Consider the following 10,302-nt stretch of genomic DNA (forward strand, 5'->3'; position numbering starts at 1 on the left):
GTATATATATAAAATGTATATATATATATATATAATGTGTATATATAATATGTGTGTGTGTGTGTGTGTGTGTATATATATATATATGATCAACATAAAATTAAATCAATTACGCTCTTTATAAAATTCAAACAAGGAATTATGATAATAAAAATCCTTAATCCATGGATTTTCAAAGATTTTCCCTTATCACAGATGATAATCATTAGTAAGAATGCATCGCTGGTTAGCATAAATTTTAGAATTATATTTTTTAATATATATAAAAATATATGTATTAAAAATATATAAAAATATTTAGAAGAACTATATATATATATATGTATGTATAAAAATATCCATATATGTATAAAAAAATATCAAAAACTTTTTGTGAAAAATAAATCATGCATCTGTTTATCATCTGATGATGAAAGAATTGTTGAAAATCCATGGATTAATTATTTTTTTATTATAATTTTTTATTTTGAATTTGATTAATAAATATTCTGGTTTGTTCCATTTTATTCTCATCGTTAATTTTTTCTATTTTTTTTTAAACTGACTTTCCCATTTCTTTAAATAGTTTTATTATTTATTTTTTTTAATAGGGGATTTATTTCTACCAAACCAGAACTAAGATTATATATATATATATATATATAACATTTGATTTGGCTTATGCAAATGCAATTGTGTTTCAGCAACTTAACATCTACTCAAGGCCCAAAAACGCAATTGCATTTGTGTAAGCTAATCAAATATTTATTTCAGAAATATTTATAAAGCTGTATCTAGTATTGAGCACATTTGAGAAAATGTTGGTTTTAATATCATTTTATAAATACATTTGAATTTGTTAAATTATATATGCACACACACACACACACACACACACACACACACATATATATATACTCACACATACATTGATATTAACATTTTGATTTTCAAGCATGTCTTTCATTCTAAACTCTTTTTCATTCATTTCAATTTTTCGGTAATTTCATTATTTGATTCCAAATTGTAAATATTTTATGTGATTTTATTTCCTTCAATTTGTTTTCTGGCTTATTGTTATTTAAGATGTTTTTTTGTAAACGACGTGGATGATGAGGAATATTTTTTTTCTTTTGGGATTATTTTTCTCCTCACGAAAAAGAAAATAATTTCTATTTCAACAATTCTTTGCATCGATCTTACGGAAATGTATTTTGTTTTGTGTGTGTGTGTGTGTGTGTGTGTGTGTTTGTTTGGTGATTTTAACGCTATTAAGAGAAAGAAAAACAAAAACGTTTAATTAAAAAAAATTTTTTCGGGATGTTCTAATGTCCAGCCATAATATAATTCCACTCAAAATCAAAATAAAAAAATGTGATTTCAAACGGAATTAAAAAAAAAAAAATGTCATTTTTTTTTTCAAAAGTATTCCAACATTTTTTAAAATTGCTTATGTGAATATTTCTTTAAGTATTAAACATTTTTTTTTAACCAGTTGTCAGTTAAATAGTTTTATTTTCACACATTTTTTATCCATATTTTATGTTGTAACGCAAAAGTAAAAAGACGCTTTTTTATAAAATATTAATTAAAATATTAGGTGAGAAAATAAAAAAAGAACCCTTTTAACCATTTGATACTAAAAATGCAATTTTTTTAAAAAAACTATTGAAGCCATGGCGATAGAATGTTGTTTGTAGAACATTAAAATAATTATTCGAATTGACATAGCGTCATATCTATTTATTCATCCATGAATTTAAAATTTGTTTTAGAACAATTTTTTTTTTAAAATCTATTTACTTAACTTTTTATTTTCGCCAAGGAGTAAGATCCATACTAACAAAAGTTTTGTTCAACTCTAATAATGCATCATAGTCATCCGCATACAATACTGTTTCGCTGTATCACAGTTCATCAGTGTGGCTAGACCAGCAACTATGTATTCTGGAAATATATATATATAGAGAGAGAGAGAGAGAGATATGAAAAAGGAAAAACCAAATTATATGTCCATCAACGTTTCGTCTTTGTTGTTAGACTTCTTTAGAAACAGATGAAACGTTGATGGACATATAACTTGGTTCGTTCCTTTTTCATTTCTCTATTTCATCGGGATACTATTTCCATTAATCTCATCATATATATATATATATATATTATAATCACACACAAAAACACATCCATATATTTATGTGTGTATATATGCGTAGGCAATTCTAATTTCTTTTAATCTTCTACATCTTTTTGTCTTTCCAAGTCTTCATTATCTTCTCCTCCACCTTTCACCCTTCTTCTTCCTCCTACTTCTAGTCCAATCATTCTTTTTCTCCTCTGCCTGTCCCCCGTTCTTCTGCCTCCTACTTTTTCTAGTCTTATTGCATTTGTAATTCCTTAAAACAACTTATTTCCATTATTTCGTGCTTTCCTTGTCTTTGTTCTGACCATTTGTTTAAGCGATTTTCAAGAACAGTGTTTCCCAATGTTTTTCCCATTCGTTAAACTCTTCCAATAATAGTGACCCCCCAAAAAACTCTCACATCAAAAAATATTTTACAATCTTATTTATTTCTTCATAATGCAAGCAATATTTTTCTTTCTAAAACTTTTTTTTTTTTAAAATGATGGGCTGTTGAAATCAGACTGTACTCATTGAGCAAGTTATTTGGTTGCACGTGAGTCGCTCGCATAGTTTTATGCCTTCTCACCACTAAGTCACTGTTTTATCTTCATCAAATGTTTTCTTCAAATATATTCTCTGTGACTCTTATGCGTTTTTAAAATGATGGGACAGTTTGAAAATATTATTATAATACCATCAAAATTTCCAAAAATATTTTCGTACATGTATAAGAAAATAACAAAAAAACATGGAAAATGCATTTACACATGTATGCAAAAATGCATTTACACATGTATGCAAAGAGATAACAATCTCTGCGTATTTATCAGCATCTCTTGAAGGAACCCTTGACAAGATGTTAAGGAATGTCAGGGTTCCACAGAAACCCGGACGAGAAATTCTGTTCTAGAGTAAATGATGTGAGTTTGATTCCTGGTTAATGTGTTGCAAGATATCTAAAGTTGTGGAACAAGGAATCTACCTCAGTCGGGTTCAATAAAGAAATCAGTTTGAAATGAAGGTTACCGACTATAACAAATGGAACCAGAAAAAAAAAAAAAAATGCAAAACTGCTGTGAAAATGAAAACATCAAAGATGAAGAAAACAGTTTGAAATATGGAATAATGTAGTTCCATTTTAGTCTTCTTAGACTGTTGAGTAGTCAAATAATTTTAAGTTTCTTTCTTTTTTTAAAAAAAAGATTAAAAAAAAAAAATGCATATTTTTATCAAGTCTTCTTCATGCAAACATGGCAAAAAATATACCCGATTTAATTTGGAAAAAAAAAAAAAAAAAAAGATTCTTTTTAAAATTCTGATCTAGAATCTACTAAGTTTTCTTGAAAATTGGATATTATTTTCACCAATTACTTTTTAAAAATAAGGTCATTTTTACCTGATCTTCACCTCAAGATTTTCTTTTAAAAAGACAACTTTTGTAGGATTTCGGTATGCTGAAAACGAATATCGTATTCAAATTCTTAAATAAATATTTTTCCGGATATTAAGCAATGTCATTTCTATATTATTGTTGGTGGCCATTTTGGTACGTGTAAATGCAACCATGAAAAACTATATGGATTCTTGCACATACAAAGATGGTCACCAGAAATAATATTGCTTAATATCCAGAAAACTACTTATTTGCAGAAAATTTAAATGTGATATTTGTTTTCAGCATACCCGAAAACCGATAGGGTACGTCTTTTTAAAAGAAAATGTTCAGGTGGAAACCAGGTAAAAATTTACAAAAAATAATTTGAATATTCTTAAAAAAAAAAAAAAGTTGCCATTCTCTAATCAAAACAATCTGTGGTGCTTATTCAGTTTTACCAATAATAAAAAAAAATATCGCACAAAAACTTTATTACGTACCTGTTAGGTTAAAAAAAAGTCTGTATACCAAAATTTATGCAAATTAATTCAGTATTTTTGTTTTTAAAAAATCAAATCAAATTTGATCTATAAACGATTCTTAAGTATTATTATGATGACTGCGTGTTGAATTATGTCGCTTGGCCATTGACCTTAATGTAAACAGAGAACGACGTATGAGACATTTTATTGTGAAAACATGTTTTTTCTTGTTTAAAAAAAAACAACACAATGAGTTAACAATTTTTGGTGGACTTCCCTTTTTTAAAACCTAACACATAAGTACATTAAAACCTAACACATAAGTACATGATAAATATTTTGTGTCGTTTAGTTTTGTTCTCTTTTGACGAGCAGTTTTTAATATCGGGGTAAAACTGGATACGTGCCTAATCAGTCATAAAATTACAAGAGCACAGTATGGTTTTCGATTCGGGGTTTTGGAAAAATATTTTTGATGTTTAGGAACATAAATGAAACATAATACTTGATCTTTGCCTTTTTTTATGATTAACGAAATCATCAACTTTTTAACGTGGTTGTCATACATTTCACACGACTCCTCGCAATTCTTATGCAAAAATAATAAACCAAAAATTTTTAAAAAATCAATTTTAAATGAGAGCATTAAACGTCTTTTTTTTTTTTTAATCTGAACAACAGTAACAAAACGGTTGACAAAAAATTCCATAAAGTTTGACCTTATTAGATGCTTATCTTTTTTGTTGGCCCCCCCCCCAAATCTTTTGATAAATATGGCAATCTCTGCCAATTTTGAAGAGATATTCCACAAAGCATATAGTGAAAATAATGAATCACACTAAAAAACCACAAAAACGATTTTTTGTTAAATACAAAATAAAAAAGTATTCATAGATTCACAGACTTTCTCGTTTCATATGAGAAAGATATGCAGGGAAACCAATTAAGGAGAACTTTAGTCTTCCATGTGTTTATTGCACATATTTATTAAAAATGCAATATCATACAACCTAAATATCTTACAATAAAAGTATTAATAGATTCATAGACTTGTCAACTTCTGACTGGCAAGAAATCTTGCAATTCCATTTAAAAAATTTCATTCAATTCTTAAAAAAAACACCCAACTTTTACTGAAATTCAAAATATCAAGAATTGTAGTTGAAAAAAAAATGTTTTTTCACTTTATTTCGGTCAAAGTTCACAAAGTTCTCAGAAATAATGGAACTCCTTTTTTTGCAGCTAAAACTTGATCTCTATGCGAGATCCAAAGATATATGAATATTCTGTTAAAGTTCTTCTTAACCATTCAAACACTATGTTAATAAAGAAGTTGAGAAAATTATTTTCCTCTTTTCAATCGACCATTTAAATATGATACAGTCTCTTGGTTTTACTGGATCCCAAGATAAGAATTCATCTAGTCTGGTTGAGTATCCAGCTTCGTTCTATTACTTAAGCAATGCACCATTACTTATAAAAGTGTTGATTAGCCAGAGTGAGGGGATCTGGCGTTGTCGTTGGGTTCATGAATACTATGTGGTTTTAAATATTTAGTCAGGGTTGTGTTTGCAGAGAAAAATATCCTCACGCCAGGTTGTCTTGACAAACTCGTGTGAAGAGGGACCTTAGATACTCGCAGACAGTGTTGTTTAAGAGGTATTCTTCTTTCTAAAGAGTGTTGCTACTTGTTGAGATTGGATCAGAAAATCCTTGTTGAGATTGGATCAGAAAATCCTTGTTGAGATTGGATCAGAAAATCCTTGTTGAGATTGGATCAGAAAATCCTTAAATGTGGACATACAGAAAAACATACATCTTTTTATAATCAGTAACACAAAAGCTTTCTTGATTTTTGTTTTTCACTTCCACAAGATCTCATGTCTCTGTGTTTCTCGTTTGTATGTAACTTTACTAAATACGCATACATTTATGGCTGTAGTATTCGTTTTCTGAACTAAGCCTTCGCTCTTTTCTCTTTATACTTTAAAACAATCTATTAATAAAACCATCAAATAAGACATGGTGTGTCTGTATTTCTCGTCTATATGCAACTTTGATTATTTCCATTGAATTATTTTTTGTTCTGTTTGCTATTGAAATCAAATATGAAAAGATAAAACAAAACTAAAGCGCTTTTCTTTTTTTTTTTTTTAATTCAATGTCAAAAATGACTTGCAAAAATGACAATACATTTAATTATTTTTATTCCTAACCCACCAGGAAATATGTATATACCCGGACAACGCCAGGTATATACAACTTTATGAATAAAGTCAAGAATGCATTTATTTAAATAGAAAAAATGTTTGCATCAAAAAAATTATGAGAAATAGACTCTAAATTGTAAAATTGAAGTAAACATCCCGAGAATCATTGCAAAATCGTGAAATTTGTGAATTTTCCATTTGGCATAAAAATTACACACGTTTTATCTGCATGGAGAAGAAAAATGCTTTGTTTTTTTAGTCATAGGCAAGAGTTTTGATGCAAGTCCAGAATTCCACCTAATAATAAAAAAACAAAAAAACGAAAATACAGAAAAAATGTTTATGGTGTATGTTCCTATCATGGAATGAAAATGTCATATTCCGAAAATCACATAAATTGAGCAAGTATTTTTGCTTAACTAAAAAAAAATCTAATCTTATGATAAAGCAAGAACGCCATATGTAAAAATAAAGGGAGACAACCCAATTCAAACTATCGAGGTTTTATAATCAGTCTTTTAATGGCTACGATATACTATTAGTGACGAAAAATTGTAAAAAAAAAAAAGAAAAGTTTTTATATACACGTACATACGCACACACATAAACAACTTGATAAATTGATGTGATTTTTGGAATATGACACTTTTGTTTTGTGACAGGTTTGCGCATCATGGAGATTTTTTTTGTATTTTATTTTATTTTTTTTCAGTTTGAATTCTGGATAAAAAACCTAAGTTTGAGCTTCACGATTTAAACACACACACACACACAATGCATAAAATCATAGAAGGATGGCAACTTAAAATCTAAAAAATTAACTTTTGGGGGGGGGGGGAATCTTGAAATTCACAAAAAAATATTTTTTTTAATTAAAATAAAATTTCAATTCTATTTTTTTTCTTTTTTAGCTTCTTTCAAAAAAAAAAAACAACTTGTTTTCCATGAATTTCTTTGAAAAAGTTTTCTTCTCTCAAACGAATGCCTCATTTTAACTTCTGGCATACGAACATTCTTATTGGAAAATTTTTTTCTCTTCTAAATCTTTTTTTATTTTTATTTTTTATTACTTCTTGATTTTTTTTAGCCTTCATCTTTTTAAATAACTATTATTATAATAAAGAAATATTGAACAGCTGAAGTTGTTATTTTTTAATTTGTGGAAAGAAAATTGATTATTTTATTAATTCGGAAGCTTAATTCATTGTTTTAAGGGAGGTAACTATTTTACAAAGAATTGTAAGGAAATTTTTTTTCATCTACTTTATTTAATCCAAAATTTTTATATAGCAAAAAAAAATGTAAATTGCGACGATATTATAATTTTTCTTAAATAAAACAGTTCAATAATTGTAAGAAAAAATGAGTTTTTTCAACTATTTTAGTAAAATAGAGTTATCTTCCTTAGAACAATGAGTTAAGCTTACGCATTTTTTTTTTTTTTTTTTAATTATTAAACATTGGCTTCACCATCGAGTTCTGAGAATGAAAACGGAAATGTCAATTTTAAGACGTTCAGTAAGTTTTAAGGGAAGTAACTCTAATAAGAAAATTAGGTATTAACTTACAAGGGGGATAACTCCTTCATATGATTTTTTTTATAGTAGCGGGTTTGTATTACTGTACACATAGATTCGAAAAAGTTGTCAAAAAACAAATATAGAACAAATAAATGTTATCAAAGGCAAGATAAGTTATTTTTATACCTAACTGGATATATTTTTTGTGTTTTTATTCAGTGTAACATGTTTATTCAGCTCGAAAAACATGCAGTGTTTACCGATGTATTGGAAAATTCAAAATGGCAGCCGACTCTCCCTCGGAGAGGGTACGTTTAATAAACTAGACAAAATACTGTTAGAAATTCGCTCACTATATGTTACCGTGACATAAGTTGACATATATTCGGTTGTTTTCTAACAGTATTTTGTCTAGTTTATTATTTATAATACCTTTTCCCAAACGTACCCTCTCCGAGAGAGAGTCGGCTGCCATTTTGAATTTTCCAATACATCGGTAAACACTGCATGTTTTTCGAGCTGAATAAATATGTTACACTGAATAAAAACACAAAAAATATATCCAGTTAGGTAGAAAAGTAACTTATCTTGCCTTTGATAACATTTATTTGTTCTATATTTGTTTTTTAACAACTTTTTCGAATCTATGTGTACAGTAATACAAACCCAAGTTTTCATATGAACCTTTTTTTTTTTTTTTTCTACGTTTGATATATATATTTTTTTAATTACATTTTTACCCCCACAAAAGGCACGGTGTAGGGAACTACTACCAGGGACATAAGTTACAAGGATTCTGTGTAGGGAGTTGAGCAGCAAGATATTGGTTTACATTACACTTGAACTTCTGCATGTCAGTACAGTTGGGGAAGCAGGAAACCGGAAGGGAATTCCAAAGTCTAATAGTTTCTCCCTCAGGACTGCTAGAGTAGAAGGCTTTCTGACATCTGGGAATCGACACTGTTTTACAATTTGTCATTGTGAAGAGGGAAACAACTCTCATTTACTAAAGAGATTCATTTTTCTATCTCATAATTTAGGACGCTCGATGATAGGCTATTTTATATTAAATGAAAGCATTAAAAAAAAAACTGCAACGAATTTTTTTAATGTAATAAAGTTGACAACAATAATATAAAATGTAGTCTTTACGCGACTATTAAGAGAATCTTTTCTGTTTTCATATAATTTACGACGCTAAAACCAACGCTATTTTCATTAGATGAAAACATTTTATATATATATATAATTATTTTTTTTTTATAGCTACAGACACTAGTTTTTCATCTTTTCACAAATGATCAGTGCAGGGAGTCACAATTACAGCCCGTCAGGAGATTTGAAGCAATCTCTGACTCCATTAGCAAGGAACAGCCCATGTTAATCGTGAGAAATAGTTGAAATTAACATTTATATAAAGCGCAAATGTCAAGACGGCAAGAGTGATCTAATGATAATAACATCATGATCCGCGCATGTGAGCTTAAGCGACTTTCATTTCAACTTTGTGTGCTCAACAATAAGAACCGGCACACATACACACATTAATTTCAACTGCTTCCGAAACTGCACCAAACCAACAGAGTGCAACTGATATTTGCAGAAAGTATCATTTTTTTTTGTTTTATTTTACTTGTGAACTCGTGCCCCCCCCCCCAACTTCACCAGCCGCCAAAGTGAGAGATGGCAACATGGCCAAAAGAGAAGACGAAGAAAAAAATCTATAGAAATAATGTTGGCGTGTTGTTGAGTAGGGAACCACATGGTTATATCATAAATAGAAAAATCGATATACTAAAATGATACAATCAAATCAACTCAGTGTAGGCTTTAATATTTCATCCTTCTCATTTTCCTGTGAATTTGTTTCGATACATCCACTTTATCTATAATAGAAATCTCACCTGTCTGTTTAAATGTGTGCATGTATGTTTGCCTAACACTTGGTACAGAGGTGACTGATTTTCACGAGATCAGTATCATTTTGAAGCTCGACCCTTTGGATGACAAATATCGAAAAATTGGCTAAAAATATTACAATATTTTTGGAAGTCATTCTCTCTTTTCAATTCACTAGCCTTAATTTAAACCTTCACCACTTCCAGTTTGGCAATGGACGCAATGGCAAAGATGTCAGGGGTTTTTTTTTTTTTGCGTTCTTTTCCTCCTCCACGGTACGGGTTTGAGCCTGCCTGCCTATACTACCAGTTTTTTTTTTTTTTGCCAAACACCCGAGCAACGCCAGGCACCAGGTTAGTTATGAAAAAGCACAATGTTAATCATTCATTTCTTAACCCTAAATTTAATCTTTGTGAAGAAATTTCGTTTTTATGGAAATCGCTTCAGACAAGGGATGAAGCCACTTAATGTAAGAAGCTAACAAAATGAAAGATGATTTTTGCAAAAACATAAGATGCGTCAGATGACCTTAGTTTTGAAAAGACGATCATTAAAGGCAGAGGGAAAATTCAGCAGGAAGAGAGTTCTCAAGACTGCAGTTCTTGGAAACAAACTACTGGAATAGGAAACTGTATTGCAACGAGGTATAAAAACAACAAATTGATGAAGACCACTAGACCAATTAGTCAAACGAGCAGGAACAAAAGATGTAGGG

This window comes from Euprymna scolopes, chromosome 20 (genome assembly GCF_053919585.1).
Source record: "Euprymna scolopes isolate OS-2025 chromosome 20, ASM5391958v1, whole genome shotgun sequence".
Lineage (NCBI taxonomy): Eukaryota > Metazoa > Mollusca > Cephalopoda > Sepiida > Sepiolidae > Euprymna > Euprymna scolopes.